This window comes from Setaria viridis, chromosome 3 (genome assembly GCF_005286985.2).
Source record: "Setaria viridis chromosome 3, Setaria_viridis_v4.0, whole genome shotgun sequence".
Taxonomy (NCBI): domain Eukaryota; kingdom Viridiplantae; phylum Streptophyta; class Magnoliopsida; order Poales; family Poaceae; genus Setaria; species Setaria viridis.
Genome location: NC_048265.2, coordinates 39332501 through 39342035, shown reverse-complemented (window position 1 = coordinate 39342035; position 9535 = coordinate 39332501). Strand labels below are relative to the sequence as shown.

The 9535-nt window shown below is 44.4% G+C and overlaps 1 pseudogene; it reads left to right on the top strand.

Annotated features, from left to right (window-relative positions):
* The first annotated feature begins 2956 nt into the window (after nt 1-2956).
* LOC140222267 (uncharacterized) lies at nt 2957-5419 on the top strand (annotated as a pseudogene).
* Nucleotides 5420-9535: the final 4116 nt, after the last annotated feature.

Here is a 9535-nt window from a genome sequence, read left to right as displayed (position 1 = left end):
TTTAATTAAGTATATCAAAAGCAAAAACTTATAAATTACATAACTTACTATTTGATTATTCCAAAAGCTTCTTGCTCCAATTCTGACATTGCAGCATACCGTAAGCATCAGTAGCAAAAAATTACAAATTCTTTTGGTTTCTTTCACTTTCTCATTGGAAAAAAAAATCCATGCTCATGCCTCCATCCCAAACCTCGCGGTTCTTTCACGAGAACGCGGCGGCCCAACAGACGAGCAGGCGGCGGTGAGCCGTGACCGCACCGGGGGAGCTCACGCCGCCGATCGCCGTGGCCGGCGTGGGGGCCGCGCAGCAAAACGGCAGCACCGCAGCAGTTAAACCGAGCGTTAGCGTTACCAGCCTTTACCGCCGCTAACCCGAGATCACTCCGGCGTTTCTAGCAGGAACAGCCAAAGCCGGAACGCCGCAGCTCGCTCGCTCTCGCCCGTCCAAATCCCCCGGGATCCGCTGCTCCGCGCCACCCCGAGCCCGGGACCACCCCGCCCGTCAGCGGCTCAGCGCCCTGCGTGGCGCGAGGGTGCGGAGGACGGTGTCCGCTGTTCGGGCGGAGCCCACACCGGCGATCGGGGGAGGAAGGGAAGGGGCCCCACGCGACGGTCCTCCTGGCGCTTGCCACGTGACGGGAGGCGGGCCCGGCGCGCCAGAAACTCGCGCGGGGCGCAGGGGCACGTGGTGCCTGCCGCGCCGAGGTGGGGGAGGAGGCGTGTGCCAGTCACGCCCCGTCGGCCCCTCCTTTACTGCCCCCCAGGTCCTCGCGCGACGTTGGGGTGTGGAACTGACCCGTGGGACCAGGAATGGTGGGCCCGGACTATCGGTGGGTTGTGCGGGTGAGTTCTGCGTCGCGCGCGGGGTGGATGGATAGGACCGGAGGGGCCCTGGCTTTCCCTCTCTGGGTCTTTGGAGTGCTCGGCTTTTTTGGCTTTCGGGATGTGTGTGTCCGGCTCAGCATCTGGTTACGGAACTCCACAATTTGGGTAAACACAGGCACGTATGTGCTCTGGTAGTGGTAGTATACTCGTCTAATCCCAAACTCCTAGTTCCCAAACGTAAGGAGGTTGGATTCTTTTCGTAAATGTTGCTATTTTTATATGAATTCACGTTAAATTCTTTCACTTAAACTAGATTACCATATAACAATAACAAAAAACAACAAAGTTCACAAGAGCCGAGTGCGAAATGGAGATCAAAGGATATTGATGGTCATATTTGGTAATAGGTGTAGCGCATTAAGTCCATTATTTTTTGGATGTTTATCAAAAATCATATGTCGACGCATTCGGTGAAAGTAAAAAAAAGTTAGCATGATGCCATAACACGTTAGTCCTCTTTTTCTCTCGCGACAAAAATTAAAGAGCAAACGTCTAATATAAAGTCTTACCTTCTAAAACAATAAGGGAAGACGACGAAATCCATGAGAGCCGCGCATCAAGGAAGATAACATACACGGAATATAGAAATAAGGATATTAATGACCACAGTTGTAGTTCATTGTTTTCTGAACTTCTATCCAAAATTATGTCCTAACACATTCGGCAAAAGTAAAAGAAAAGGTTAACATGATGCCATAACATATTAGCCTCTTCTCTCGCGACAAAAAATAAAAGAGCAAAAGTCTAATATAGAGTCGTACCTTCTAAACGATAAGGAAAAATGACGAACTCCACGAGAGCCGCGCATCAAGAAAGATAATATACATGGAACAGAGATCTAAGGATATCGATGACCACAGTTGGTAACAAGTGTAGCACACCAAGTCCATTGTTTTTTTTGGACGTTTATCCAAAATCATGTCATGACGCATTCGGCAAAAGTAAATGAAAAGTTGCGCATGGTGCCATATCGCATTAGTCTTCTTCTTCTCTCGCGACAGAAAAAAAAGTAAAAAAGCAAAAGTCTAATATAGAGCCTCGTAGCTTACAACACTATTGCGTGGCCTTTGTCGTATTTGTCATGGCTAGATGTAATATCCATCTAAAACTTTACATGAAACCCTTGGCGTGTACAACACACACACAAACAAAAAGAGGGAGTCAGCAGCTAAACCGCCTGACTAAATCATGACAAGCTAGCACCGTCCCTCTGACCTTGTCGCATGAGACAAGAGTTGTGTCATAAGTTTGTTGATATAAAGACTAGACATGAATTTTTTGCGGGCTAGATCGACAGAAGCCCGATATCCAGACCTATTCAGTGCCTAGGGCCGCCTATTAATTCTATTGGGTTTGCAAAATCGGGCCGGGCTAGGCTTGGGCATGGGCAGACCACCCTTTATTTTTTTAGAGTGAAAATAAATGATTTTACTGTTTTGGCCGCGCTCAGGCTCCACCTTTTTCAGGACAACAAATTCAATGTCAAGCCCGATCCTAAATAGTGCCGGATCGAGCTAAACCCGTCGATCTCGAACTAAGCCACCGGGTCAAATCTACTTTGCTCCAGTTTAACAAATACTACCGGCAATGCTCCTCAATTATGCTAGGACTGTGGGGCCACATGGCCTCCCTAGCTAATATCAAAATTTTGCTCTTGGTGTTAATCTATGGTATCATGCAACCTCCTAGGCGTGATATATACTAGGGCTGGCAAGCCAAAATGAGATAGGCAAAATTAAGTCTAGACAATCACTGTCTAAAAATACAATTCCACACGACCGATGTGTATGATATGAATGTATATATTTGATCTCCACGGGAAGTCCGACCCTGATCCGCGCCCTGATCGGGGGCTCACAACCAACTCATGGTTGTTGGGCCCCCGTCGCGTAGCGCATATAAAGATAGGTGGGGGCCGGGGGCACGAACGTCCAAGTTCGACGTCGTGCCTACCAGACCCACCAACAAATCTAGTACCCGATCTACTTTGCACTGTCAGCCGCGGGAAGCTCCGCCGACTCTTCGCACCATCGCCACCGCCCTCGTTGTCAACACCACCAACACCGCCATGGCGAGCTCGTCGACGAAGCCCGATGGTTGTGACCCATTCTCTCTCTCTCTCTCTGATGTTTTCTTTGTTGTAGATCTAAGATAATGTTTTATCCTAAAGATGAATCAGTTTACCCGCTAGATGTGCATCTAGAGTTCCTGTAAATCTATCAATGGTATCAGAGCGGTGCTAGCATGTGGACCTAGTCGGGGTAGAAGCAATTAGAAGGAGATGAATTTCGATTTCGAGTTAGAACCAAAAATGATAAATTTTTAGAATTTTTTTTAGATGAGCGGCGGTCGCCGCCGGCGCTCTGCCGCATGACAGAAACGACGACGACAAGTTGAATCTGGAATGACGGCCGCCGGTAGCAAGTAAGAACCCTAACTCTAATGGGGAAGATTCAGAGAAAGGGAAGAGGCTTGAGTCACGAAGTAACTTACTGGAGTCACAGGGTAGATCACCCTTGCAACCGGCAGCACCGCTCGATGACGGCGCGCTCACCCTCGGGTAAATGCGCGTGCCGGCGAAAGGACCTGCAGGGGAGCTGAGGGGCCGGTAGGGGGAAGTGACCAGAGTGTGCGTGCACCATGGCCTCGCTCCGCTCAGGCTGTTGTACGCTCGTCGGCGCTTTCAGCCCTTACCCGCTCGATCGGTTGCGGCGCTGAGAAGAGAAGAATGAGCTAGGGTTTTGGGGAACCGGTCGCATGGTGTTTTGGTCCCTCCCAAATCGCCGCTCGACCATCAAATCGAGTTGAACGACTGAGATCCGTCGGACCATGATTTGGCCCAGGTGGGAGAGTAGATTGGTGGCCCAGGCCTAGGTTGTGGCCTGAGAAGCCTGTGCGCGCGTCTGTGCTGGCAGGACGGGTCGTTTTCCTTGCGGGCTGGTAGCAAGTAGGGTTTTTGGCCTAGAAAGTACCGGGGAAAGTTTGGGCCGCGGCACACGCGACAGCTGGGCTGTTTCCGCACTCAGGCCGAAAGAACAGAGAAGTTTGAGCTCGTTTCCTTTTCTTTTTTGAGCGAATTTCGTATTTTTCCTGGAAATTGATTAATGGCTCAAATGAAATTAGTTTAAGGAGTTTTTTCCTATGGGTAAAATTCATAAATTAAGTTTAAGCTTCCGCTATATTAAGTTTAAGTTAAGTTGAATTTTTGGCTTTATTTTGCCAATTTTATGCATCAAGTTAAAGGTTTTTAGTCTACTTCTCTAATTAAATTGGAACCAATGGGAAAATTTAATTAGAAAATAAGTATTTTTTGAGTAAGATAATTTTTATCTTACTAACCAACGTTGTTGATAAAATTATTGTACTAATAAGTTTGGTTTTATTATTGTTGATTCTATTTCTACCCAACGGTGGTATGGAGTTAATAATGAGAAGTTTTGTGTTTTAATTTGACCAACATTGAATTAACTTATTTTTTCTGAATTCTTTTGCTTTCAGGCAATCCTTTGAGCTACATCTCGTCCATAGAGCCCCTCAATGGAGGGAATTACAGCTCGTGGTGAGAGAAGGTCGAGATAGCGCTTGCGCTATCCGACATTGATCTAGCACTGACTGATCTTTATCCCATAGCTCCTAAGGACCCCGTGAGGGTCGAGAATGAGAACGAAGATGATTTCAATAAAAGGGTGCATGATTATGCACCAATTAGAATGCAGTACGATCTTGATCGTGCGAAGTGGGCTAGTTCAAACAGAAAGTGCATGATGGTGATTAAGAGCTCCATTTTGGTGGCAATAAGAGAGCAATCCCAGAGTGTGACACCGCCAAGGAGTATCTGAGAAAGGTGGAGAGTCAATTTACTGGCTCTTCAAAGGCATATACAAGCACTCTTATTTGGAGGTTTGTTAGTATGAAGTATATTGGCGGTGGAATAAGGGATCACATATTGAGAATGAGCAATATGGCTTCCAAGCTTAAGCCTATGGACATGGAGCTCCCAGAGGAGTTTGTAATCCATCTGATCTTTACCTCCCTGCCCAAAGAGTTTGAGACTGTTGCTATGAATTACAACTCACAGCTAGAAAAGTGGGGTATTAAGAAGATAATTGCCATGTGTGTGCAAGAAGAAGAGAGGCTTAAGGGCTCATCTGGTGATACTGTCAATTACCTGAGCCAAAATAAGAAGAGAAATTATCAGAACAACAATTCTAAGCTACAAGGGAAACCTTAGTGGAATGCCTCTTCTTGTAAGGCACATGGAAAGGCTCCAATATATGATCACCATCAAAGATCAAACCATGAAGTGGTGGTGGACAAGGACACTTGCAAGTGGTGTAAGAACAAGGGACACTACCAGAAGGATTGTGTAGAATTCTTGAAGCATTTGTGCAAGAAAGCTAAGGACCTTATTACATTCATACATGAGTCCTTGTATTTAAGTTCCGAAAAATCTACTTGGTGGATTGATTCAGGTGCAACTGTTCATGTTGCAAATTCATTACAGGGATTCCATATGAGGAGGACCCTCTAAAGTGGAGAAAGAACCATTAAAGTTGCAAATGGTGTCCAAGCTGAAGTTGAAGCCATTGGAGAATTCCTATTAGAATTAGCAAATGGTTTTGTACTTCATCTAAGATATGTTCTTTATGTACCCTCTTTGCATAGAAACTTAATAAGTGTATCACGCTTAGACGATGATTTTGCTTATCATTTTGGTGATGGAAAATGTAAAATCAAGTTTAATAATAAGATTGTTGGTCTTACCTTCAGACAAGACGAGCCTTATTTGTTATCACTTTGTGAGAATGTGAATGTTGTAAGCGCTAAGAATGAGAATGTATCCTCATCTATGAATGTGAGCAATAAGCAGAAAAGAATTGATGATGTATCTTCAAAATTATGGCACTGTCATTTAGGCTATATTTCGAGGGGGAGAATTGAATGGTTAGTTAAGGAATCAATTCTTCTGCCTTTAGAATTTTTAGATTTAGAGCAATGCATCGATAGTTTGTTAAGAAAATTAAGAAAGATACCAAAAGAAGCATAGGAATTTTAGAAATAATTCACACAGGTATCTATGATTCGTTTCCCATGACATCTGTGGATGGTTATGATTCTTTTATAACATTCACAGATGATTATTCGTGTTATGATTATATTTATCCAATTAAAGAGCTTTCAGAAGCGTTGGATAAATTCAAGATATTTAAGGCTAAAGTAGAAAATCAGCATAGCTTAAAGATTAAAATAGTAAGATCCGACCGTGGTGTGGAGTACTACAGTCGACATACCCTATATGGCCAAGTTCCTGGACCTTTTGCAAGGTTTCTACAGGAAAATGGCATAGTTGCCCAATACTCTACAGCAGACGAGTCTCAGCAGAATGGAGTAGCTGAAAGATGTAACCGTATCTTAATGGATATGGTGAGAAACATGATAAGTTACTCCACTTTACTGATTAGTTTGTGGGTGGAGGCGTTAAAAACTGCCATTCACATCCTTAATCGGGTTCCTAGTAAGTCGGTGTCTAAGACACTGTATGAATTGTGGACTGAATGAGAGTCCTCACTCAATTATTTGCGTGTGTGGGGATGTCCAGCTAAGGCTAAAATCTTTAACCCAAATATTGAGAAATTAGATCCGATAGTCAGTTGCCATTTCATTGGCTACCCTGATAAGTTAAAAGGTTATCATTTCTACTGTCCTGACAGACATACTAAGTTTGTAGAAACGAGGCATGCTGTCTTTTTGGAGGATGAGATGATCAGGAGGAGCACGGTACCCTGAGAAATTAGCCTTGAAGAGAAGCAGATATATGTACCGACTCCGATGATTCAGAAACCCTTTTTCTCAATACCTATTGCTGCTGCACCGACTATACAGGACACTATGGCTACAACACTTGTTGTTAGTTCTCCTGTGGCAACAACGAATGAAGATGAGGAACCTGTTCTTCAGGATCCTATAGAACCTGTTGTCACACATGAGGAAGAGCTGCAACAACCCCAAATGGAAGATGTGCCAAATGCTGAGGTCCCCAGAAGATCTCAAAGAGCTAGAAAGCCAGCTATTCCTGATGACTATGAAGTCTACGTCCGCGAAGAAGTTCAAATGGAGGGAGATCCCACCTTATTTGAAGAAGTCATGAGAAGTGCTCACTCATCAAAGTGGCTAGAAGCCATGAAAGATGAAATGAGATTCATGAGTAGCAACAAAGTCTGAGATTTAGAAGAAATTCCTAAAGGAGCCAAGACAATAGGCTATAAACGGATCTACAAAACAAAATGTGACTTCAAAGGAAATACCAAAAGATATAAAGATGACTTGTAGCAAAAGGCTTCACACAAAGAGAAGGAATAGAGTTTAATGAGACATTTTCTCCAGTCTCATGTAAGGATTTTTTTAGAAACATAATGGTTTTAGTGGCACACTATGATTTAGAGTTACATCAGATGGATGTAAATAAAACTTTTCTCAATGGAGACATTGAAGAAAACGTTTACATAGCACAACCCAAAGATTTTGTCGTGGAAGGAAAATAACATATGGGATGTCGTCTAAAGAAATCCATTGATGGATTAAAACAAGCCTCCAGGTAGTGGTACCTGAAGTTTGATGAGACAATAAGAAAGTTTGGATTTAATGAGAATAAGGAGGACAATTGCATTTATGAAAAGTTTAAGAGTGGGAAATTCATTTTCCTTATCCTGTATGTAGATGACATCCTACTTGCTAGTAGTGATGTTAGTCTACTGCTGGAGACGAAGAAGTTCTTGTCCTCAAATTTTGACATGAAAGATCTTGGTGAAGCTTCATTCATTTTAGGAATTGAAATTCACCGAGATAGAAGAATGGAGGTGTTAGGATTATCGCAAAAGGCATACTTAGAGAAGATTCTGAAGAAGTATAGTATGCATGTGAGTAGACCTACGCCTGCTCCCATAGTCAAGGGCGATAGATTTGGAAAATTTCGTCCTAGGAACCAATATGAGATCGATCAAATGGAAGCGGTTCCATATGCTTCAGTTGTCAAAAGCTTGATGTATGCTCAAGTGTGTATGCACCCTGACTTAGCTTTTGTAACCGGGATACTTGGTGGATATCAAGATAATCCAGGAATAGATCACTGGAGAATGGTAAAGAAAGCATTGCATTATATGCAAGGCACGAAACGCCTCACGTTAACGTACAAAAGAATTGATTCCGTTGAAATAGAAGGGTACTCAGATTCAGACTTTGCGGGAGATGTAGATGATAGAAAATCGACGACAGGTTATGTATTCACTCTCGCAGGTGGAGCTATTGTAGGGTTACGAGGTAGGCTACGCTAGCGCAAATCAAAATTTCTACCGCGTAAAACCAGGAAGAACTGCCGTATAAGGATCACGGGATTACCACTCGACGCACTACTGGTGCGGAAGATGTAGATATGCGTCGATGCAGTGAAGACGATCACGTAGTCGTACGTAGTCGATCAAATCAACGTCCAGCAGCTCGTCCACGTGCAGCAAGATCACCCCTGGTGCCGCGGCTCGTCGGCGGCTCGTCGGCGGCTCGTCCAAGTGCTACAGGCGTAACACCTCCAAGGTATCCACACGTGCAGGGAGGAAGCGTCGCAAGCCGGACTGCTAGATCCGCGAGTTGCAACAGGCGAGGGCGTGGGAGGCGCGGCAGGTGTGTTTTCGCCAAAAAGGTGTAAACCCTAGGGCGCCCCCACCCCTCTATTTATAGAGGTTCCTGACGGGCCTCTGGGTCCGAGGCCCATTAGTACTTCTAAACCTAATCCAACTCGGATCAGATCCGAATTGGGCTTCCAGCCTCTTAAGTGTGTGACCCTATGGGTTCGGATACGTATAGACATGGCCCGAGTACTCCTACTCGGCCCAATAGTCGGTAGCGGCCTCTAGCAAGACGTGCCAACTCCTATACGCACACGAAGATCATATCAGATGAACCATCACAACATAATATACATGCTATTCCCTTTGCCTCACGATATTTGGTCTAGCTTCAAGCCGACCGCTCTTTCTCGATCCTGTGATTCGGAATCCCTTTGTGGGTTAACTCTTAACTGTACGTAGCATGGCCATGCATTTTCGGATCCGATCACTCGAGGGGCCCAGAGATATCACTCTCAATCAGAGAGGGGCAAATCCCATCTTGATTGACCACGTCTCATAGCATGCTTCTTGACAAACCCGAAAGCTACCTTTATAACTACCCTGTTACGGCGTAGCGTTTGATAGCCCCTAAGTAGGTCGATCCACATCTAGAATACATGCGATAATCTCAGGTCTAAGGACAAAGCGTATATGTTGTTTAAAGAGAGAACTACTTCTCGTGTTGGGTCAGTCCTAACACATGTCTCCACATGTGTCCACATTATTAGTTCAACATCTCCATGTCCATGACTTGTGAAACATAGTCATCAACTAATACATGTGCTAGTCTAATATTCATGTGTGTCCTCACATGAACTCTGACTAGGGACAACTTTAGAATAACCATACAAGTAAAGAGTTTCACATACAATTCACATAATTGCAAATCAATTCAAGTAGCCTTTAATGGATATTCAATGAACACAATGTACAAATCATGGATACAAATGGAATATCATCATCTCTCTGATTGCCTCTAGGGCATA